This window comes from Protopterus annectens, chromosome 8.part0, assembly GCF_019279795.1.
Source record: "Protopterus annectens isolate FY-2018-M chromosome 8.part0, PAN1.0, whole genome shotgun sequence".
Lineage (NCBI taxonomy): Eukaryota > Metazoa > Chordata > Ceratodontiformes > Protopteridae > Protopterus > Protopterus annectens.
In genome coordinates, this window is record NC_056741.1 from 559693824 (window position 1) to 559717369 (window position 23546).

The following is a 23546-nucleotide window of genomic DNA, read 5'->3' on the forward strand; positions in this document are numbered from 1 at the left end:
AAATATAGGTGTCTTGCAAGGATGTAATGACCTGAAGGGAGTGTAGTTTTAAAAAGAATTAATGCCTTTCTCAATACGTAGATAGCACTATATGTTTTCTATTACTTTATCTAGACTAATAAGTATGCATGGTAGCTCACTGTCTATGTCACAGGCATTTATTGTAAATGTTCAATTTCTATAACCTTGTTTTAATCTGTGGAGCTTTTCTCCCCGGGCCTCCACTGAAAATGGAAATTATCCAGCTGGACTAGCCCGGTCAACAAATGTAAAATAAAATAAAATAAAATAAATAAATGTAATCTACTCCCCACCCAAAAAATTATGTTGTGTGTAGTAATATTTCTGATGTTTGTATGACTTGTGGGTTGTTGATCAAAGAATGCAGCATTTATATTTGTCTTTATTTGTTTTGAGTCATTCACTGCACTAATTAAAACAAGCTGTGTTTTAGTAGTCTAAAAATGTTGCATTTTAGTACTATAATTTTCACTACCTTCTTTACAGCCTCCAGCAACTCAACAACTGCAAAGGGGTTAAAGTTTGTTAGGTCACATAGTCTGCATTACTGGAGTGATAATCAGAATTATCTGATATTCAGCATTGAATATGTAGTCATTATTGCATATTAGTGTTATAAATTTCTCTGTAACATGGGATTGTAAAGAATTTCTGCATTTCATTAGAAATTGTTACTCTGGCAGTTGGGACATTGAGCAATCAGACCGTGCTTTTAAGCAATTGGGTATTTGGGCTATGCTCCTTAAATGTCTTCAGGACTGAATGCCTAGTAACTAAGAACTTGTTATTGTTTGCCAGCCATTCCCTATTGGTTAGCTGATCTAGTTCAGGAAATGTCATGGCAATATCACCAGCATACGTAATTGTTAAGCAAACATGAACAATTTGTTTTTCAAGGGCAGCAGGCACTGCATTTGTAGATGAAGCACTGAAATGCAATTTTGTTTTCAGAAGCAACCTCTGCATTAGTAATAGATCTCCTTAATGTGGAATTATTCAGATGACTTTTACTTCTGCAGAAATTGTTCACATTGACTCAGTATATGTAATCAGGTAGTTAACAGTTCAGTGCTCTCATAAATACTCTTCTGTTTACACTGTGCTACACATGGCTAAATCTTACTGTATGATAATACTAGTGATCTTTATACAGTTCCAAGTAGTTCATCCAAAGCTGTCAATAAACTACATATAATTTATTTCTTCATAAAATTAAGGAGTGCACACAAGTCAACAAAGTGGCTAATTGCTGTTTAGGATGGGGTGCTCTCTGTGGATAATTATGCTCTTTTTGTCTGGTCATTTTTAAACTATCTTTAATCTGGCTTTGCAGAACTAGTATATATATATGTATATATATATATATATATATATATATATATATATATATATATATATATATGTGTGTGTGTGTGTTTGTGTGTGTGTGTGTATGTGTGTGTGTGTGTGTGTGTGTGTGTGTGTGTGTGTGAATTAAGTTGGAATATTTTGACTGTTTGTCTGTTTGAAATATGTGAAATTGGTCATTATTATTTTTTTATGCAGACATCTGACACAGTTGTAGTCAACCATGTAGCTATAATTGTTGGGTTTGGGGCTGTCTGTGGATAAAAATGACTCTGCTGAGCTGATAAAAGTTAAAGACATTAGTCTGTCTTTGCAGGAATAGTGTGCAGGTGTATAAAGCACACTGGAATACTTTACTGTGACTAATTTTATCAAAATCAATCATGTGATATGTACATAGTCAATAACGTGTCCAAAATTGTTGAGTGCAGATACTGGTGGATTCTAATATCAGCAATTAGATGGACATCACATATTTGAAATGTTATGAAACAGGTACTTTTTTCATCATTGGTTCATGCATTTTAGTTCACTGTTTACTGGAAAAATGTTCCAAATTACAAATTTAAAATGCACTCTAAAAAATGTTGCTTTATTAGACAAGAAATATAATTTAAAACAATCAGGAAGATGAAGCAAACAACACCTGCATTTAGGTATGATCCTAAAATGTGTGTGTGCATGGAGGTATAATTTGAAAACAGCCTGGGGTACAGAATACATCTAATCTGCCACTGGTCTGACACATTTCTACTTAATGTGAGTTTCAGTGCATTTTTAATTAATCTGAGTTTCAAGGGAAGAGAAGGTTATTGTTGCTCTTGCTAAATCAGTTTTCAATGTGAGACTGTTTTATTTAGCAAATAGCCATGTGTGTCAATGCTCTAACATTTGAAATAGAAGTTTTACATTAATTCCAAATCTCTGTTATCACACACAGAATATAGGTTGATGTCATTATTAAGGAGCTGGTGACATTTGTGGAGTCTGTACTCTAATTTGACCAGCATGTGTGAGCTATTGTTAGGGAATCATTCTAGATGGGCAAACTAATTACTAAAGGCACATCATACTCATCCTTAATCAGGCTCATAACAGAATAAAATGCCAACTTTGGCATACGCATATCCAAACACATTACCAAACTAGAAAGATCACAATGCTTCTTAACCAATAAAATCAGGGGTATGATCACCTTAAGCTGCAGTAAGTGACCAAGAGGCCTGTCACTTTACTCTGTTTCTTGTTAGTCTGATAGGAATTTCTTCCAATGGAAACCCTACCTATAGAATAAGCTTCCACTTCACATCAAAAGTTGTTCCCCAACAGTCTTTCAAAACAACCTTGGTGATTAGTAGTGGAATGGAATGCAGAACTTAAGGAACATGAAATGAAAATTAGCACAGACAATACAGCTTTCATGGAACAAATAGGGGAAGTTAGAAGAAGCTGAAAACTGAGATAGAAGGGAAATGGTGGGACGGGTTAACTTCTTCAAGTATCTGTGAGGGATGGCTGAAGAGAAGGGAAGTCTGAATGAGGAAGTCAAAGCTAGAATCAGAGGGATTAGATAGTGTGAGATAGAAGAATGCCAAAGAAACTGAAAAGTAAGGTGTACAAAACAATGATGCAATCAGTGCTTCTATATGGCATAATAACCTGAGCAGTAAAGGTGGAGAATTTGAGGAAGCAAGTGGTAATGATGGAGGTGGAGATGATGGTAGGATGCACACTTTGGGACAGATGAAGAAAAGATGACATTAGAGTAACTGATCTGATGATGACATCTGATACCAGAGTAACTCCAATTTTAGAGGTCAAAGAGAACAGATTATGATGGTTCAAACACATGTGAACAAAAGCATAAGATGATTTAATGAAGAAGATTGTGAAAGACAGGGAAAAGGCAAGAAGAATTGAGGATATCCAGCAAAGATATGGATGGACTGAGTGAGAGACGACCTGTGGACTGTCAAAGAAGGAAGGAGAATAGCACTTCATTGAGAGAGATGGTAACAGCTGATGGGACACTCTGACCCCATGTCGAAAAGGGGGCTGATGACAGTAATGACTGTGCCTTCAGGATCTTATAGTTAGAATAAACAATCATGGGATTTGTGTTGACTAAGCTCCTAATGGTTTACTGGACTCATTGCCTAGTAATAATCTATAAATGTATGAAGCTATAAGCCTGTAACAGTAAGAATCAAGACAAGTATCTGAACTCTAGGTGGCCTAATTTCACAGATCTGGTACATGGCTTAGGGTGGCATTTTTACAGGGGAATTGCTGACCTAGGATACTGATCTCTGTCATTCCTTAAGAGTTCATGTTATAAATACTTCAGATGGTATACCATACTGCTGCTGAAGGGTTCAGATGGGGGGATGATGAAATCAGCAAGCAAAGGAGAGCAGTACTAGTGGAATTGAATTTATCCTGAAGTCTTGGAAATTACCTTTGTGAGGTGGACCCTATCGTTACCAAAATCTTACCAAGGTGACACTGATATATATCAACTATATAGAATACATCATGGACAGACATAGGTTAAAAAATAGAAAAGCGAGCTGGGTGCACAAGTCCCAGGATGAAAGGGCATCCAATTCTGGTAGCTGCACTGGTGCCAGGACTGGAAAAACTGACAGTATAGAATCCTCAAGACATGGGAACATTCTTACAAAGGGGTTAGGCCAGGCTTACAAAGAGGATGACCCCCCTGTTGTAGAAAGAAGTAGTAGTCCACAAAAAAAAAAATGCAAAAACTGACAGGCCAAAAAACAGCCGTAAAGGTGATAGCGTGTAATATTGAGGATAATAATGAAATTATGTACTCTTATTATTATACAAGAAACCCAGAATTTGTGGATAGAAGATATTCAAAAAGATTATGGAGAAATTAGAGGAAAGAAAATTACTTTCATAAGAAAAACTGCCAAAAGCTTCAAATGCAAATTTGTGTTCATTAATACAACAGATTCATGAAAAAAGAAATGACTGAGAAAGTGTAAAACTATAAATAACAAAACCTAGAGATTTTTGAAATGTATAAAAAAGATACCTGAACAAAGGAAAGAAAGGGAGATCTGATGCAGTGTAGTATTTATGCAAAGGAAAAAAGCCAAACTAATCAATACAAAAAAGTAACTCCAAAGATATTTGAAGAAAAATATAGGCAAAGGCACCCAGGTATGGAAACTTTCACAATACAAAAAATAAGATCACAAAGGAGAATGTAGAACAGAAGATTAGTAAAGTAGAAGTTAAACAAATATAAACTGAAGTTATGGAATACCTGCGAAATTAAGTATTTAGTGTAGAAAGTTTAGCACAGGTTATGTCACAGCATGATGAAAGAATGAGACCCCAAAGGCAAGGAGAAACAAGTGAAGCAGGAGACATCTGAGGAAGAAATATATACATAGGAAAGAAAATTGATTTAATATGGTGCAATACTTATGCAAAGGAGAAAGCAAAACTAATCAATACTAAAGAAGCAGCATTGTTTGAAGAGAAATGCAGGCAAAGGCATTCATATATGGAAAATTTTACAATACAAAAAATAAGAAAAGAAAGAAAGAAAGTAGAAAAGAGGATTAATAATGGAGAAGTTAAGTAAACAGAAACTGAAGTTATGGATTGTCTGTGAAGTGAAGGATTTCATGTAGAAAATCAAAAGTCTGGTAATATCATAGCATGATAAAACAATGAGTCCCGAAATTAAGGAGAAACAGGCGACATGGGAAGCATCTAGTCAATTGTCACATGAAAATAATCTGGAGCTTTCAGCAGGAATCAGTACAAAAGTTCAGTTGGAGTTGCACAGCAAGTGAAGGAGCAGGTAACTGTGGCAACTCTGATGCAGTTGATGTTGTAGAGTGATAGGCCAGTGAGTTCCCATATGAAAGAGCAATGGATGACACAGGATGTAGTTGAGAATATGTCACTGGAAGATGTTTTGGAACTTTCTGTAGAATGCTCACAGGAAATGGAAAATAAAGAATATGCCCTCAATTTAGAAGAAAAATATCTAAGGGAAGAGTTGCATGATTTAATAGAGATGGATAGAGATATTAAGAATGATGAAAGAAATAGATTTCATAAAGTCAATAAGACCCAAAATGTTAGAAGTCTGATAAAACAAATGAAAACAGTCATCAAGAAATTCATGTGATATACCAGACATACATAGGGTATATTACTGTGCAGCAAGCTTAATAACAGATAAAACCTTACCACAAAAATACAGGGCAATAACGGAAAAGAAGGGCCACAAAAACACAGGGCAATAACGGAAAAGAAGGGAAGAAATCAAGTGACATCATGGAAGTATTGAAAAGAGAAAACTATAAAACAATTAAGACAAAAAGTGTCTCTGTTAGAATAGTACAGAAGAGGGAACAGATGACTAAAAATGCTTGCAAAGATAGATGTGATAAAAGCAATGGGCAGTGTTAGAACAGACCAGGATCTGTGGTGCAAATATAAATTAAAGATATCAGCACATGCAGAAAAACTTAGACAATATGCAGATAAATATAAAAGGGTTAGAATGGAGAGATGTTAAATCAGCAAGCAAAGTAGAGTAGTATTTGCTGGAAATGAATTCATCCACAAGTCTTAGTGAGTTCCTTCATGAGGTGGACCCTGTCTTTTGCAAAATCTCACCAAAGTGATACTGATATATAGACAGCATTTTATATAGCATATATCACTGACAGAAGTAGGTTAAAAAATAAAAAAAGTGAATTGCACAAGATCTAGGATAAAAAACTGTCCAATCCTGGTAGGAGCACTGGTGCCAGGACAGACTATACAATCCTCAAGACATGGAAACATTCCTACAATGTGGGTAGGCCAGGCTCAGGGGGAGGATGCCCCGCTCATTATAGAAGGAAGTAGTAGTCCACAAAAACTGATAGACCAAAAAGGAGCTGTAAAGATTATAGAGTGGACTATTGAGGATAAGAAATAAAGTATGCATTGTTACTATTATGCAAGAAGCCCAGAATTTTCAGGAAGAAGATATACAAAAATATTAAGAGAAAGTTAGAGGAAAAAATACTTGCACAAGAAAAACTGTAAGAAGCTTCAAATAAATTGTGCTCATTAATATAACAGATTTACAAAAAAAAAAAACATTATATAGACCAAGGAACATTGGGCATTTTGGAAAAAGAAGTGACTGAGGATGTATAAAAATATAAACAAAATCTAGAGATTTATGGAAGGTATAAAAAATATGGACATGGGAATGAAAGAGAGATCTGATAATGTGCAATATTTATGCAAATGAGAAAGCCAAAATGCAAAAAAGTAGCCCCAAAGATATTCAAAGAGAAATACAAGCAAAAGCATCCACATATGGAAAACTTCACAATAAGATCACAAAGATAGAGCACAGAATAGAAGATTAGTAAAGTAAAAGTTAAAAAATAGAAGCTGAAGTTATTGAATGCCTGCAAAGTAAAGTATTTACTGTATAAAGTTTAACACAGGTTATATCACAGCATGATGGAACAATGAGTCCCCCAAGTAAGGAGAAACAGGAGGAGCAGGGGAAATTTGAAGAAGAAATGTAGACATGGGAAAGTAAAAGAGATTTAATATGGTGCAATATTTATGCAAAGGAGAAAGCAAAACTAATCAGTACAAAAAGAGCAACACCAAATTTATTTGAAAAGAAATACAGGCAAAGGATTCTGGATATGGAAAATTTTACAATACAAAAAAAAAATGAGAAAATGAAGAGTAAAAGTAGAAAAGAAGATTAGTAATGGAGAAGTTAAATATAGGCCGAGGTTATGGATTACCTTCACAGTGAAGGATTTTGTGAAGAAAATCTAACTCTGATAACATCCCAACAGGATAGAGAAATGGATCCCCAAATTAAGGAGAAACCAGTGGAGCAGGAAACATCTGATCAATTGTCATATGAAGATACTTTGGAGTCTTCCATAGAAGACCGGTACAAAAGTTCAGTTGGAGTTGCACAGAAAGGGAATGAACAGGAAACTGTGGCAACTCTGATGCAGTCAATGTTGTGAAGTATTAGGTCAGTTAATTGCCATATTCAAGGGCAATGGATAACACAGGATGAAACTGAAGAGACTGTGGCACAGAAAAATGCTCTGGAACTTTCTGTAGAAAGCCTACAGGAAATGCAAAACAAAGAGTGTTCCCTCAGTTTAGAAGAAAATAATCTAAAAGAAGAGTTGCTTGATTTAATAGAGATGGGCAGACATATTAAGATCAATGAAAGGAATAGACTACAGAAAGTCAATAAAACCCCAAAAGTTAGGAGTTTGATAAAACAACTGAACACAGAAATTAGGAGGGTTCACAAAGGTTCATGCGACATAACAGAAGCAAATAGGATATATTACTGTGCAAATAAATAACAGATACCACAAAAGCACAGAGCAGAAAGGGAAAGAAAGGAGAGAAATGAAATGCTATCATGGAAGTACAAAACAGAGAAAACTATAAAGCAATTAAGACAAGAAGTGACTGTTAGAAAAGTATAGAAGAGAGAACAGATCAACAAAAATACTCAGAAGGATAGACATGATAAAAACAATGCACAGTATCAGAGCAGATCAGGATCTATTTTACACTACTGAAAATAAACTAAAAATATCAGCACAGGCAGAAAAACCTAGAAGATATGCAAATAAATATAAATAAAAAGGACAAAATAAGCAATTTATTGATGACCCAAAAAAGTTTTATAGAGAACTGGCAAACAAGGCAAAAGAAACTGAAACACCAGCAAAAAAGAAGAAATAGATACATTTTGGAGAAATGTCTATGAAGATCCTGTAGACAAACATATTGAATGGATAGAAGAAGTAAAAGAAAGAATAAGAAGTTCAAGTGTACAGGATATGAAATGGGATTAAGTAATGACCAGAGAAATTAAAACAAAGTTAAGAAAAGCTCCTAACTGGAAAACCACAGGCCTATATGCATTACCTAATATCTTTACATAAAGATTTAGACAAGAGTAAGAACTATTCATGTGTGCACCCAGAACAGATGTCAATCTGGTTAACAGCAGGAAAAAGAATAATCCTACTTAAGAGTGAACCTGCAAATTATCCTAAAAACTATAGACCAATAACTTCCTTTTGACAACATATGAGCTATACACTGGAATTGATGCTGTGATGTGGATATCCCACCACTGCCAACCAAATGTGATGTAGATATCCCAGCACTGCCAACCTAATGTGATGACCCTCCACTGGACCAGTAATCAAGGAGCTTCAATACTCACGACTGGCACCTGTGGGGGGATGTTTACTGGGAGGATGATGAGCACACACACAGTATTTCCAGATGCAGCTCTCTGCATCAAGTGCAATTCCCCGTAGGAACACACAGAGACCACAGTCAGTCTGGGTCTGCTTCCACTACCTTGCTTCAGACCCCCAGTAAGACTCCCCACTGGCACAGCTGTAGAGTTGAGTCCTTAGACAGGGTTTCAAGCCACATCCTCCAACACTGTCTCTGCCAACCAGTGTTTTGTCATTCCCTGCCCAGGTAGCTCACACACACACACACACACACACACACACACACACACACACACACACACACACACACACACACACACGCACACATGCACACACATGCACACACATAAACACACACACCTGGGAGAGGCTGGCACAGGTTTACTAGCTATGTCCCCTTCTGCTCAGACTATAAGGTATTTATCACTGACACCAGAACCCCTTATCAGCCGTGGTGGTGGTGCTGCGGTAATGTTGTCGCCTCTCAGTACGACGTTGTCTTGTTCGATTCTCAGCTAGAGCGTCTTCTGTGTGGAAACATGCATGAATGGGCGTACCTTCATTGAAGATTGTGCGCCAGGGCTGGCAACTTGGCATGTAAAAATCTACTGCCAATCATTAGCGGACCAGAGTTCCGCTGTGGCGACCCCTAACCAGGAAAAGCCAAAAGACACAACAACAACAACCAGAACCCCTTATCAGCTACTTTAAGGCCCTTAACAAAGGGTGTCCAATTTTACTGAGTAACATTAATACTAATACAAATGGCAGTTTGACCAAAGGCAAAGCTATGAGGAGTGGCCCACACAGTGTCACCAAATAAATATGAAAGTACTCTAAAACATAAATATCCCACAATGAAAGGTTTAAATATATTTAACAATAAATAATAAAAGAACAAGACAATACTGATTTCAAAACAACAGGAGATATTTAAAACAACATTGCAGGACAGTCTCAAATAAATAAAGAACAAAATCTAAACTAAGCTTAACTATATTCCTGACTGAATTTAAGAGAATTATACTATAACCTAAGAACTTAATAACAGAGCAAGGCTAATGTTGTGTTGAATGGTTCTTGTCAGGTCCAAGACCGAATACAGAATGCACTTGTCTCACTAAGAGACTTCTCAAAATTATATCTAAAATATTGATGCTGGGATAGCTTGCAGGAAGACATCACTTCTTGTCATCTGACCCTAGTTCCCAGTCAAAAGAACAATTGATGGCAGCTGGTAGCATTTAGCATCTATCTGTAAAATATACAGACAAGGGCTTCTCCTCAGATCTCTGGCAGTTGCTGGAAGTCATAAAACAATTACATTCCTTCATCCTTTAAGACTAGTAATTAGTTTACCCCAAAGACAATACAGAAAGTTTCCTAGCTCAGACATTGTGCCTCTTTCTGCATTGAAAACTGAAAGATACCATCTTTTATGGTCTAGCCATAAAGTTATTTAAGTTCAGATATTTTTTCTGAAATTAACCTCTCCGCACCGTAATAAAACCACTGCCAATCATTAGCAGACCGGAGTTCCGCTGTGGTGACCCCTAACCAGGATAAGCCAAAAGACATTAGTTTATTCCAGTTTCCACTGTTAAAATATATAGATTTAAACAGTTGCAATAGTGCATATAAAATTCTATTCTCTTCCAGTAGGGCATACTTTGGATCCATTTTAATCACAAGCATTTTACAAATACTTTTTCAACACGCCATTTGTACAAACAGTTTGATATACACATGACATGCATTTCTAATATATTTGTAACATATCATCTTATATAAATCATTTTGATATTCACCGATGACATATACTTATTTACAAAATTCCAGCTAGCTGGGCAGGTAGTATCTCCCATCGTCACAGATACCAAAAGAGTTTATAGACATCTAGAAGAAAACTCAATCTTGGCAACAGAACAAAAGGGTAACAAAAGAAAATCATATGAAACAAAGGATCATTTGTTGTTAAATAAACTAATAATGGAGAACTGTAAACAATGAAAAAACCTAAGTATGGTATGGACAGACTACAAAAAAGCATTTGACAGTATTCCACACTCATGGATAAACAAGTGCTTAAAATGTGTAAGATGTACCCTATACTGATCGGTTATATTACAGTGACCATGAAAGTGGCAAACCACTTTGCAGTTAAGCCATGATAAAGGATAAATAATTATTCCAGGGATAAAAATTCAAAGGGGGATATTCCATGGTGACTCTTTGTCACCGCTCTTCTTTTGTCTTCCCTTAATCCATTAAGCTGTATACTTAACAGATTAGGTCATGGATACACTTTGGCTCACAGACAACAGCAAAGTTAAAAGACTTTGGATTATTTAAAATTGTATAGTTCATCAGATGAGGAGCTGAAAGCACGCCTGCAAGTGGTCAAAACTTTCTCAGATGATATAAGAATGTCATTTAGTCTTCATAAATGTGCAAAAGCAACCTTTAAAGCAGGAAAGCTGCAGCACCAAGAAAATATCAGTCCGTGACAGGAATGTGATATAAAATAACTTCAGCAGGAGGGAGTGTATAAATATTTGGAAATTTATAAAGGATCAACAATAAAACATTAACAAATGTGAACAAAACTTAGGAATATTTTAGAAGACTAAATTTAATACTGAAAACAGCCATGTCATCTAAGAACAAAATCCAAATTATAAACCAATTTACTCTTCATGTTCTAACTTACAGTTTTGGGGTGACTGACTGGCCCCAAAACCTATTCGCTCAGTTGGACAGGAAAATAAAAAAATGCTTCATGCTTACCAAATGACTTATAAAAGCCAGTGTATACCAAGATTAAATATTCCCCATTTTGAAGGTGGTATGGACCTCCTTGAAATTATTTCATGTATAGATCTGTACTCATAAGACTGCATACATATCAGCTGACCTTACAAAATCCAACCATAGTGAAAGTTTTAAGATATGAGGAAAACAAGTCTAAGATGACTTTGCTGCTTAGTTTAGCATAAGTATATCGATGTCAAGTGGGAATGAAAATCAAACCAGAAGTAGACAAAAACATGGCAACAACTGAATATGCCAAAAACAAAAGAAAGAATATAAGGTGAAGGATCAGATAGAATGAAAGAAATGTGGAAAAGGCATAAATATAGTTGTAAGTACAGAAAACTCCTGGAACAATCTCATATCAATTAGGATCTGATGCAGGAATGGTTAAGGAGAGGTGAATTTAAGCCAAAAGACGAAACATTAATATTGGTGGCCCAGGGCAATGGACTACATACACATTGGTTTACAAAGTTCATTGAACATGTGGGAGAAACAGACAAATTCAGGTTGCGTAAAATAGAATTGTAAACAGTCACACATCTTGTTGTTGGGTGTAATACACTAATGGCAGAGGGCCTGTATATTCATTGAAAGGCATAATAATGTGGCAAGACTGTTACATCATTGACTATGCCAACATTACAATACTGAAGTCGATGGAAAGCTCAATGTATTACAGAGAAAGATGAAGTTTATATCACATGGGATCACCCATTAGCAACAGTTCAAAAATAGATGTGAGAAAACCAGACATAGTAGTACATGAAAAGAGGACAAAAGTAGCATTGACCGCTGAAATTGCTGCACCTATTGATTACATTGTCTTATGTACAGAGAAACGCAAAGTCATAAAATATACAGATTTGCAGGCAGAAAAGAGGGAGATGTGGAAGAAGGATACCCGGACTGTTACAATAGTAACAATGGGCAATGGGTTTCATAAAAAAGAATTTGCAGTCTTAGATATACTACAGATACATGTAACTCTGTATGAATTGCAGAAAGAGTCAATTTTGTCACGTTGCAGGTGCTGTGAAAAACACTTTGGCTATTAACAAGGATTGAAACAATACTAATTTTATGAACTTTAATCATACTTTGACCTAGGAATGGGGGTCTATTCCCATCATGGTATTAGAAACCCAAAAGAATTTGAGAAATTAAACCAACTGATGTATGAGTGTATGTGTGCGTGTGTGTATGTGTGTGTGTGTGTGTGTGTGTGTGTGTGTGTGTGTGTGTGTATATATATATATATATATATATATATATATGTATATATATATATATATATATATATATATATATATATATATATAGCTACAGATAGTTTTTTTTTTGTTTTTGTTTTTTTAGGAAAAGTATGAGCCCCAGGTTCCAATGGAAATTAATAAACACAAGAGCTAAGTTTGCAAGGACATATTGCATGTTCACTGAGTTTCTCTGCAGTTTACTTACAGTCAAAATAACCTCTTATGGATACTACCATTCTTTTCTGCAAGCAAAGTTGATACTTAAAAGCAAAAATCATATTGTTTCTGGACTGCATATGACCATTTTTTGTAGCTGTAATGTGTTCTGCAAAAACACCAAGCCTATTCTAAAAATACACAACTTCTTACAACTAAAAACAAAAAAAAAAATCACATTTCAGTAATGGTCTAAGTTAAAGCAATAAAACACCAAACAGAATGAAGAAATGAACCTTGTTTGTAGCTCTTCTAAAATTCTCTATTATGTGAAATAAAATTCAGGTTAAGTTTCTCATGATATAGAAGTTGCTTTGGACACATTTTTTTAACATTGTATTTAGTGACAAACATGATTTTCTGTTTTTCATTCCTCCTTCAACTTTAAAGCCTCATCCCTTTCATTACAAAAGTATTCACTTTAATCTTTGTTTCATTTACGTCTTATACTGTCTGCTACAGTATGAATCCCACTGTTGACTAATAAAAGCATTCTTGCCTATTATAGACAAATGCTGTCATTCTAGCACTTTATGTGGGAAGAGGAAATCTGAAATCCCAGGCAATGTTAATGTCATCAGCTATTTCACAATTTCACATGGAAGGGAAGTTGTTTTGTAGACAATGACTCAGCCCTATTAATCATCTGTTGTTTGGTGGTCTACAGATTTACGAATGACAGCATGCACTCCCAAGGGTTCTAGACTCAAACTATAACTTAAGAAATACTTTCTGTTCCTCCTTCTCACATGCTTTAGCAAGTTGCCCCTTGGATGAACCTGTGTGAATGTGAGCAGGTGCCTGTGTGTGTTTGTGTGTGTGTGTGTGTGTGTGTGTGTGTGTGTGTGTGTGTGTGTGTGTGTGTGTGTGAGAACTGCTCTTTTTCAGTCATCACTTTTATACAATATGCACCACACAGAAAGAAAAAAAAAACAGTGAGAACAACATTTCTTTGACTGTGTCTACTTGCACTGTTCTAATTTTTATATTCTTGACCTTCATATGAATCATCATCATTTGTAAAATAGCATCTGTAGGGCAGCTCATAAGTTTTCAGAATGAATTTCCATGTCATCCACTTATAATGTGTACTGTGTCATATATATTATTCTTTCGATCTGTGACGCCCATGCATTGGCCCAGTAATCAAGGAGCCACAATCCTCACCACTATCACCAGTGAGGGTTGTGCACATTGGGAAAGATAACAAGTACACACACAGTAAAGTACAATTTCCCTTAAGAGCACATAGAGATCACAGTCAGTCTGGAGCTGGGTTCTCCCTTTCTCTTCAAATCCCCAATAAGACTCTCCACTGGCACAGCTATAGAGTGGATTCCTTAGCCAGGGTTCCAAGCCAAGTCTGTCCAGCACTCTCTCTGTCCAACCAGTGCTTCGTGTCCCTGCCCGATTTATATACAAACACACAGAAACTCCTGGGGGAAGGCTGGCACAGGTTCACTAGGTATGCCCCTTCTGCCCAGGCTATAAGGTAGTAATCTACTGCCACCAGAGCCTCTACTTATCAGTTGCTGTAAGGCCCTTCCCAAAGGGTGACCAATTTCACTGTGTAATAATACTATTCTCCAATCCGTAAGTGTGACCAGAACTTTTAAGGCCCTTGGAGTGGCTTAGTATAGTATCACTAAATATATACTTATATAAGTTTAATAATGACCAAATGTTTAACTTGCTTGACTGAACAGAGTCTGTAAACTGTTTGCAACATGTATTGATACTATGATTTTTCCTGTATTATTTTTTCTGTATATTTTGTTTGGAGCTTTTCTCCTCGGGCCTCCACTGAAATGGACATGTATCCAGTCTATCCCAGTCAACAAATGTAAAATAAAAATAACATAAATAAATAAATTATCTCTACACAAAAAAAGCCACAGTTGAAAGGTTTAAAAATATTTAAAAATAAATAATAAAAGCACAAGACAAATCTCCTCAATTCAACACAGTGCTAGTCAAGATTTCAGAAATCATAGGAAACTTTAAAACAATATTATTGGATAGTCTGACATAAATATAGAAAACTGCTAGATTAAATCTGACTAAATTCCTATCTAACTCTAAGAGCAATACTGTTCTAAATAAACTTACATACATACAGAGCAAAGGCAGATTGCTGGTGATATTGTCAGTTCTGAAGACAAATGCAAAAATTGCCCTCTCTTTCTCCCCGAGATCTCTTAAAATGATAATACATCACTGCTGACTCATTTTAGATTACATCATTCTTGACACTTATTTGGCTTCCAGACTACCAGAAATGCTAAATTTACATATCTTAGTAAGTTTGCACCTGGTCATAGCAAATAACTCTTGTCCTAAGACAATAGAAAGAATTCCTTCATCCAGACATCCCGCCTCCGAGCCTTGAGATCAAACAGTTATAAAATGCTTTACTTTATCAGCTTTCTTCCTGCAGGGTACACTCTGGTTACATTTTTGAAGTTCAGAACATATAACAGTTTTTCTTACATTTAGTTTTCTTACATTTGTAAAACAGCATGTGGATTATATTAATATTTACAACAACATAGAATTATCTACAAAATTCTATCTAGCTGGGCTGGCAGCCTTTCAGTTTTTCACACAACCATTTTAGATATTAAAAGTCTGAGATGTAACATATTTTATACATACTACCTGTTTAGATAATGTGACAGTCTATGCTTTATCATACGTGTTATTCATATTACCTGTTCACATACCGGGACAATACGTGCTATGTTATATGTTTTAGCTACATAACCTTTTCAGATATTGGGACAGTCTATACTGTATCATATATATCTTTGACATCACCTGTTCAGATTCTTTGTCAATCTCTGCTGTACCATATATGTTTTTTCACATCATTTGTTCATATATTGGAACAGTATGTGCTATGTTGTACGTGTTAGTCACATAACCTATTCAGATACTGGAACAGTTTATATTGTATCATATATTTTTTCGTATTGCTTGTTAAGATATTACGATATTTGTGCTGTATTTTTATATATATATATATATATATATATATATATATATATATATATACGTGTGTGTGTGTGAGTGTGTGTGTGAGAGATGTCCCTCCTCTGGGCCAGTGATCAAGCAGTGTCAATCCTCATCACTGACACTAGTGGGAACTGTTCACTAAGAAAGAAAACAGACACACACACACACACACACACACACACACACACACACACACACACAATATTTTTAGATACAGCTCTATGCACCAAGTACATTTTCCATTAGGAGCACACAGGGAATGCACACTCCTGTCCTGGGGTTTGCAAAATCAGTCCTGTCAGTTTCCCTGTTCAAAGTAGCTGACACAAACACAAACACACACTCTTTGAGATTTTATTTTCACACATACACATACCTGGGAAAGGCTGGCATAGCTTACCCACTTTGCCACCTCCTTCCAGACTATAAGGTAAATACACTGCCACCGGCACACACATAAAGCCAGCTACTCTAAGGCTTTTACCAGGGTACCCAATTACTCTTTGTAAAATTAATACTTATATAAATAGTAGCGTTCAACCAAGCAGCAAGTCTTTCTGGAGCATGCAGCCACAGTGCCACTAAATAAATGCAAGTGCTCTCAAAGTTTAAAATATTTTCTAAAAGACCAGCCACAATGGAAGGTTAAGATATATTTAATAATAAATATTAAAAACATGAAAATACTAAATATCTATTTACAATAAACACCAGAGTTTCAATTCAGAGGAAATACAAAAACATTACAGATGGAAAGATTCAGACAGATACAAGAAAACAATATTTAACGAATCTTACTATATTTTCCTAACTGAATGACAAATTACTGTTCCCTACCTACTTGCTAGAGCAAGGCAAGATGAAATGGATGAGTGTCTTTGTTTTTAGTTCCAATAACAGAGTGCTGAGTGCTACTGACAGATTTTTAACTAGTATCTAAATACAATTTTAGTGTTGGCTACAGAATGACATCACGTCTGGTCACCTGACTCTGTGATTCCCACACTACCACCTCACTAACAAATGAACCAGGATTTGGGACAGATGTGCCACAATACACATATTGAACTTTAGCTAAAGGCTCAATACAATATCTGGAAGCTATAAAACAATTCCAACACTTCTACCCTTCCTGCAGAAAAGATTTTCATAGGCATGGCATCACTGGCTATATTCAAACCTGTGAGATATAATCTTTATGTCCTAAACCAAGTAATTTAAATTCAAGCTATTTTTCTGAAGGTTATCTGGGCTGAGCTTAACCCCTTCCCTTCTAGTATCTTCTGTTAAGATACATACATTTCATCAATTACAACAGTACAGTCTGATATACATGTATATTTCTTTTCTGACCAGCAGGACCCACTGTTGATACATTTTTAACACAAGCAACTTTACAAATACATTTTTAATACATGCATCAGTACAAATCAGTTTGATAGTCAAATGACATATAATTCTTTACAAAACTCCAGCTAGCTATGCTGACATATGTTACATATGCACTGCCCTATTCCCCCTAGCACAGCTGGCACTACCTCACATCATCACTATGACTTGCAGTCTGAACTGTGCTATATATGTTATTGACATCACATGCTTGGTACTGGAACAACCCCCACTGTGTCATATGTGATTCACATTACCTGATCAAATTGTGAAATGTGCACCATGAAATAGTCACTATTCTCTCAAATTCTAACACCTGTCTGGTATGTGTAGCCATTTTTAATTTGTTGGGGAGATTCTTTTGCAGTCATTTATTACAGATTAAGAGTATTTAGAGTAAAAACAATACTAATAACTGTCACATTCAGCCATCCTTCAACCTTTTCATCTATTTAAAGTTATCCCTCCCCAATGTACTCTGATTTATATTAAGATGGACATAGTGTAGAAATAATCTTTTTTTCTTCTTCTTTTACTTACTTGTTTAATCTGATTCCTGTATCTAAACAGTGCTAAGCACCTATGCACTTTAACTGCAACTTGTGCATAGATCCCATGGTTCCAGCATGTTGCCTTTCATGCATCAACATTTGAAAGTGACTCACTGGTGTCATAAAATGCTGCATGTATGCCCACCTCATATCTTTCTACATAGGAAAAGATAACAGTATCCACATTTTCTTCTAAGACTGCTGAATCTTTCTTCTCTTTATTGAGGGGCAATTCTTTTTTCATCCTTGCTTTGCCAAAAAATCTAATTTGAAGCCAAGGATATAATGTTTACATAGCAGTGTTACAACTTCCTTTTCATTTCTAATTTTGCTCACTTCCTCTGTTATGTGTCATTTCTATGTTCTCCTACTTAGCTTGCTTTTATCCCCATTTTCTCTCTTGTGGATGTTCTACTTCTAAGGAAATCTCTTCTTGTTTTCTACCTGACAGATATTTCAATATGGCTTAATTTCCTTTTTATTTTATCTGTCATTAAAAAGTTATTCCTAATTAGCCATCAATTTAAACCAAGAATGAATATCGTATGCCCTCCATTTATAATTATATAAAGACAGTGGACCCATTTTAGTACCCTGTGTGCTGTCTTCCAGACATTGCCTTCCTTATTTTCCACCTCACATCACTCATTGTTTTTCATCTCACCACTACTGACTTCAGGTACCCCCATGCCTGTTTCTTATAGCTTTTTCAGCTACAGTTCCCCAATGTGACCCACACTGAGAGAGCACCCATCCAGAAGATCACCTGTATGTGAAGTACCCAGTCTTTAGGGATCACCTGCCAGCACTACACATCATAGGAGGTTACTAGGCTAATGGCCACAGGGCCATTATAAGCCTAGCCAAGTTCAGCCCATGTTTTCAAGGGTGTCTGGTTAAAACAGACACTAAAATCAGCACCTATTGCCCTTGTCCCAAAGGGACACAGGTGGAACCCCTGGGATGAATTTCCTGTTACCCATCCAGTCCTTCAAATAATACTTAAATAAGGCCAATGACGGGCTTTGTTTGACATGAATAAGAAGCTTGTTCCAAAGATGGGACAACCTCTGTGAGACAAATCTGTCTCTCCAGTAAGTTTTGTTGATTACACGTATGCCATTTGATTTGTGAATATGCAGCACTTCTATTAAAGCTGGGTCAGAGATTGCTCTGTATGCCAGCACAGGTCGCCTCTGAGCAGTCTGTATGACACAGAGTAAAGTGACAATGATTTTAGTCTGTCCATATAAGGCAGATCTTGAAGACCCTGAATTTTCTTTCTAAGGAACCTTTGTGGTCTTTCCAATTGCTGTAGGTGTTTGAAAAGGAACATACTAAAAGAAACACTGTACTTAATTATTGGCCTGATGAGGGAAGAGTACAGGGGGTTATAACCTCTTTTTTATGGATGCGATACCCTTACTTATGAGATGAGCAATATAAAATGCCCTTCTTACCACTGTGGAGACATGGTGATCAAAGTTAAGGTTGATGTTGACATGTGTGCCCAGATGTCTCACTACTGACTGTGTGCTTATGGTATTGCTATTGATGTGGTAGTTTGCAGGAACATCACGCTTGCTGAAGGGAATGATAATGCATATTTTGCATTAAGTTTAAGACCGTGACTTTGGCACCAGTCTTTAGTCTGCATAAGACCTTTTTGCAGGATGTTGACATTGCTAGGTGTTTTAATAATCACTCATCATAGGTTCATAGGTGTGCACTAGGCTAATGGCCCTGGAGCCTTTACAAGCCTAGCCCATAGATGTGCCCTGGCATCATGCCACCCATCGTTAGTTATCAGTGCCCCTATCAAGTAGAGCCACTGGAGTGATCCCCGGGGTGAAATTTCTATTTCCCATCCACTCATCAAGGTGCTCTGCTTGATGTGTATGGGAAGTTTATTCCAGAGCATGGGAAGTCTCTGGGTTATGAACCTGTCCCTCCAGCATGTTCTGTTGATTGTGGTAATGAGATTGAGGTCTCTGGAGCATGTGGTGCAGAGGGACTGGGATTTATTTAGATGTAACATTTCTAACAGAGCTGGGTCAGACATGGCTTTGTAAGTCAAGCAGAGATCACCTCTTAGTAGACAATATGAGACAGAATAGCTGGAGTTTTTTGAGTCTGTCCATGTAAGACATGTTTAAGCCCTAAGATCCTCTTTGTGAGGTTCCATTTGTGGCCTCTCCAGCTGTTGTAGGTGTCTAGTGCCAAATGGGGCATTATACTTGATGATTGGTCTAATGAGGGAAGAGTAGAGAGAGATAATGACCTCTATCTTCCTGGATGCAAAACCCTTGGTAACGAGATGTGCCACAGAGAAGGACTTTTTGACTACAATGGCAATGTGGTGGTTGAAGGAAAGGTTGCTATCGACCTGTGTCCCCAGATCTCTTATAACTCCTTCAGTATTCAGTGGGCTCCCATTGATGTGGCAATTAGTGGTAACTGAGTTTTTCCCAAAGGGGATGACAACACATTTTTTGGCATCAAGCTTAAGTCCATGGTTTCAACACCAGTCATTTGTCTCAGTGAGGCCTTTCTGTAGGATGTCTGCATCACTTGGGGAGTTAATGATAGCTCCCAGCTTGCAGTCATCTGCAAACTTGGTCAGCCAGAGTCCCTCCGCGTTGGCCTGGACTTCTGAGAAGTAGATGCCAAACAGGAGAGTATCCAGGACCGATCCCTGTGGGACACCTTTCGTGACTTGTCAGCAGTCTGACTTGCAGTCTGCTATTTTCACACTGTGAGTTCTATCTGTGAGCCAATTTGCAACCCACCTAATGATATAGGTTCATAGGTTCATAGAGTAGTACTAGGCTAACTGCCCTTTGGGGCCACTTCAAGCCTAGCCAATTACCCCATGTAAGAATCAAACCCCGCACCTTGTGTCTTTAAGGTAAACACCTTAACCATTATGTCATTCTCCCACCCCTAGTTTGGTGAGTTTATCAATAATTCCCAAGTGAAGAATGGTATCAAAGGCCTTAGCCAGATCGAGGTAGGCTGTATGAAGTGCCTTACCATCATCCACAGCTCTGGTGACTGCCTCAAAGAAGTCAACCAGGTTGAGCAGGCATGATCTACCTTTCACAAAACCAAATTGTGTGGGATATAGAATTTTGGAGATTTCCTATATCTTTGTTAATAAGGTCCATGATGATTCGCTCCATAGCCTTACATATCAGACTCATCAGGCTAATGGGATGATAATTCCCAGGGTCTGTAGCTGCTCCCCCTTTATGGAGAGGGATGACTGTAGTAGTGTGCCATTCAGAAGGGACAAAGCCTGAGGCGAGGCTGTGAGTAAACAGGGCACACAGACATGGTGCCAGTTCACTTTGTAGTTCATGTAGAACACAGCCAGGGCTATTGTCCATCCCATGGAAGCTGTATTCTTGGCTTTGGACAATCCAGCTTTAACTTATGCTGCAGCAATGTTGGGTGCCTGGCATTCTTCCGCTATTGTGAATGGTGCTTTGAGGAGGAGAGATGGGTAAAGTTGGCACTGAATCTGTCAGTCAGTATGTTGGCAATATCTGTTGGCTCAGTATATGAGGTACCATTGTGCAATAGCTCGGAGCAAATCTGGGCATTGCTGCGAAGATTCTTGATATAACTATAGAAGGCTTTGTGGTTGTTTTTAGTGTCTGCCACAATTCTGCCTTCATAGCTGGCTTTAGAGGTTTTGATGAGGGATCTCAAGTTTTTGTTGCGGCTAATAAGGGTTTTTTTTCCAGTCTTGGGACTTCACCTTTTTCCTGCAACAGTTTCTTCCTTCTGTTGTAGAGTTTATTAGTGGCGGGGGACCATCAGATTGGCTTCCGGTTTTTGGAGGAGAGCATCTTGGTTCTGTTGGGTATGGCTAGTTCCATGCATTTATGTACGTGTTTGTACAGTGCATTCATGTATGATTTGGCAGTCATGAAACTATTTTCCACTGGCATGGGGGCCATGAAGTTAGCCACCTCTGTTTTTAGGAGCCCAAAGTCAGCTTTGGAGAAGTTTTTCCTGGTGGCTACTTTTGCAGAGGGTGTGGGTGAGATGAGGATTTCCATGGTGATTAGCTTGTGGTCGGATCTAACCAGGGAGGAGTTGACTATTGGTGTAGAGCAATGGTTGCCCATGTTAGTAACAACCAGGTCAAGGATGTTGCTTCCTCTAGTGGGGGTAAGAATTAACTGGTTCAGGGCACTGGAATTGATGAATTCCAGGAAGTGTTTGACCAGTGTATTGGTGCATGAGTAGTTTTCCCAGTTGATGGAGGGGTAGTTGAAGTCACCCAGTATGAGAGCATTTGGTTGGACCCTAATAGATTCTAGGGCGCTTAGGAATGTGGAGTGAGAGTCTTGGGACATGGTTGGGGACCTATAGCAGGCCATGATCTGAATCACCATCTTACCCAATGTTAATTGTGCCTGAAGTATCTCAGATGCATTATGCTGGGCTACCAGTCTGGAGGTGTGCATATTCTTTATGAATATGGAGACGCTGCCACCTTTGGAGCTTCGTCCTTGTTCTGGGGCCAAAAGATGTGGAATGAGTTGTAGCCTGGTAGTACAGGAGTGATTTCTGCTGCTTTAAACCAGGTCTCCGTTACAGCACAAATATCGATGTTCTCCATTTTGAGGAGTGCTTCGAGTGAGTGCATATTTAGATTTAGACTTTTAGCGTTGAGCAGCATGACCCTCAGATTGCATTTATTTATAGCTGTTATGGTTAGCATTTATTTATAGCTGTTATGGTTCATCAGCAGACTTTGTCAGCCACAGTCCTTTAGTTTTAGCCTGTACTTTAGAGAAGTAGATTCCAAACAGTAGGGGTGCCAGAACAGATCCATATGGAACATCACTGGTTACAGGTCTGCTGGAGGAGGTGGAATCCCCTTTTTTGTCCATATGAGTTCTATCAGGGAGCCAGTTTGCAACCCACCTGATAATATATGGGTTGATATCCAGCTGGGTGAGTTTATCAATGATACCAGAGTGGGGAATTTCTAAAAGGCCTTGGCTATGTCTAGGTAGGCCATATGCACAGATTTGCCCTTGTCTAAAGCTTTGGTGCCTGTCTTGAAGAAGTCCACCAGGTTTAACAAGTATGATTTCCCCTTGACAAACCAAAACTGGGTGGGGTATAGCATTTGGAGATTTACTATATCTTTATTAATAAGGTCCATGATGATTCATTTCATGGCTTTGCAGATAAGGTTGGTCAGGCTAATGGGTTTATAGTTCCCGAGGTCTGTGGCTGGACCCCATTTGTGCAAAGGGATGACGGTATTTGTTTTCCATTCCACTGGATGAAAACAATGCTTAGGTTGTGATTGAAAAGCATGGCCAATGGGGATGCTAATTCCTGTTTTAACCTATGTAGAACACAGCCCTGGATGATGTCTGGTCCCATAGCAGCTGCGTTTTTGGCCTTGGAGAGGGCATTTAAGACCTGCTTCTTGGTGGGGGGACAAATGTTAGGGATGCTTTGGGATTTATGTGGTAGGGACGAGGGAGTGAAGTTTTCAGTGAACCTGTCAGCCAGCAGGTTTGCTATATCTACAGGTTCTGTATATGTAGTACCATTAACTGTGAGTTCAGTGCAAATCTGGGCCTTAACTTTGAGGTTACATATGGAAC